Source organism: Numida meleagris, chromosome 5 (assembly GCF_002078875.1).
Source record: "Numida meleagris isolate 19003 breed g44 Domestic line chromosome 5, NumMel1.0, whole genome shotgun sequence".
NCBI classification, from domain to species: Eukaryota; Metazoa; Chordata; class Aves; order Galliformes; family Numididae; genus Numida; species Numida meleagris.
In genome coordinates, this window is record NC_034413.1 from 49,927,617 (window position 1) to 49,929,409 (window position 1,793).

At 56.6% G+C, this 1,793-nt stretch overlaps 1 long non-coding RNA gene across 2 annotated transcripts in view; it reads right to left on the reverse strand.

Annotated features, from left to right (window-relative positions):
• LOC110400429 overlaps positions 7–1,793 on the reverse strand; it is a 3,913-nt gene continuing 2,126 nt past the window's right edge. For both annotated transcript variants that reach the window (XR_002439831.1, XR_002439830.1), the window contains 2 exons: positions 1,129–1,214; positions 7–1,028 (listed from right to left, as the gene is read on the reverse strand). This is a non-coding gene — a long non-coding RNA (uncharacterized LOC110400429). The remainder of the gene's footprint in view (positions 1,029–1,128; positions 1,215–1,793) is intronic.

Sequence of the window (1,793 nt, forward strand, 5' to 3'; positions counted from 1 at the left end):
AGTCGTCTTTCGTGCTCTGCTTCCGTCTTTATGTACGCGTTCTCCTGCAAGGCAGAGGGGAAGCAAGAAAGGAGCAGCCGCTGGCCTTGCTGCTTTCCCCTGCCCTCCCCAGCATGGCCCTGCTCACTGGGTTGCTCGTCAGCCAGCCAGTTTTGTCGCTGTCTGGGGCTGCCCGTCTCACTGTCCCCTGCTGACGTGGCTGCTGTAGTTGTTTGGTCTTCTACCAGCACCTGCTGTGGATCCAGGATTCATTAAACCTGGCATTAGTGTTGGGTATGGGCAGGGGTTAGCGGGAAGATTCCAGAGTCCTGTAGGACCCAGATGAGAAGTCCTATAGGGCTGACTTATCTTTTTTGAAGAGTGTGGGCCTCATTTTGCAGGGCTGAGAAGAGTCGTCTTCCCTGCTCTGCTTCCGCCTGTGTCTACGTGCCCACCTGCAAGGCAGAGGGGAAGGAACGAAGAAGCAGCCGCATGGCCTGTTGCCCTCCCATGTTCCTCAAACATAGCACTGCTCACTGGATTGCTCGTCAGCCAGCCAGTTTTGTCGCTGTCGGGGGCTGCCCGTGTCACCATCCCCAGCTGACTTGACCACTGCAGTTGGTGGACTGCTGTCAGCGCTTGCTGTGGATCCAGGATGCAATAAAACTGGCATCAATGTTGGGTATGGGCCGGGGGAAGGCGGGAAGTTTCCTGAGTCCTGTAGGACCCAGATGAGAAGTCGTATAGGGCTGACTTATCTTTTTTGAAGAGTGTGGTCCTCCTTTGCGCAGGGCTGAGAAGAGTAGTCTTTCGTGCTCTGCTTCCGTCTTTATCTACAGGTTCACCTGCAAGGCAGAGGGGAAGCAAGAAAGGAGCAGCCGCTGGCCTTGCTGCTTTCCCCTGCCCTCCCCAGCATGGCTCTGCTCACTGGGTTGCTCTTCTGCCAGCCAGTTTTGTCGCTGTCTGGGGCTGCCCGTCTCACCGTCCCCTGCTGACGTGGCCACTGCAGTTGGTGGACTGCTGCCAGCACCTGCTGTTGCTCCAGGTTTCTTCAGACCAGGCATAAATGTTGGATTCCAGCAGGAGCCATGTCAGGACACACCAGGGTCCTGTAGGACCCCTAAGAGGAGTCATCTGGGGCTGACTTACCTTTCTTTGAGAGTATGGTCACCATTTTCCAGTTCTGAGAACGGTCATCTTTCCTTCTCTGGTTCCGTCTGTGCCTGAATGCCCACCTGCAAGGCAGACGGGAAGCAAGAGTGAAACAGCTGCATGCCCTGTTACCCTCCCCTGTCCTCCCCAGCATGGGCCTACTCACTGGGTTGCTCTTCAGCCAGCCAGTTTTGTCGTCGTCTGGGACGGCGCGTCTCACTGTCCCCTGCTGACGTGGCTGCTGTAGTTTTCAGGTCTTGTACCAGCACCTGCTGTGGGTCCTGCACACATTAAAGCAACCATAGATGTTGGGTACAAGCAGGGGCAAGGTGGGAAGATTCCTGAGTCCTGTAGGACTTGGATGATATGTAATTTGGGGCTGACTCATCTTTTTTGAAGAGTGTGGGCTCCATTTTGCAGGGCTGAGAAGAGTCGTCTTCCCTGCTCTGCTTCGGACTGTGTCTGCGTGCCCACCTGCAAGGCAGAGGGGAAGGAACAAAGAAGCAGCCGCATGGCCTGTTGCCCTCCCGTGTCCCCCCAGCACGGCACTGCTCACTGGGTTGCTCGTCAGCCAGCCAGTTTTGTCGCTGTCTGGGGCTGCCCGTGTCACCATCCCCAGCTGATGTGCCCACTGCAGTTGGTGGACTGCTGCCAGCGCCTGC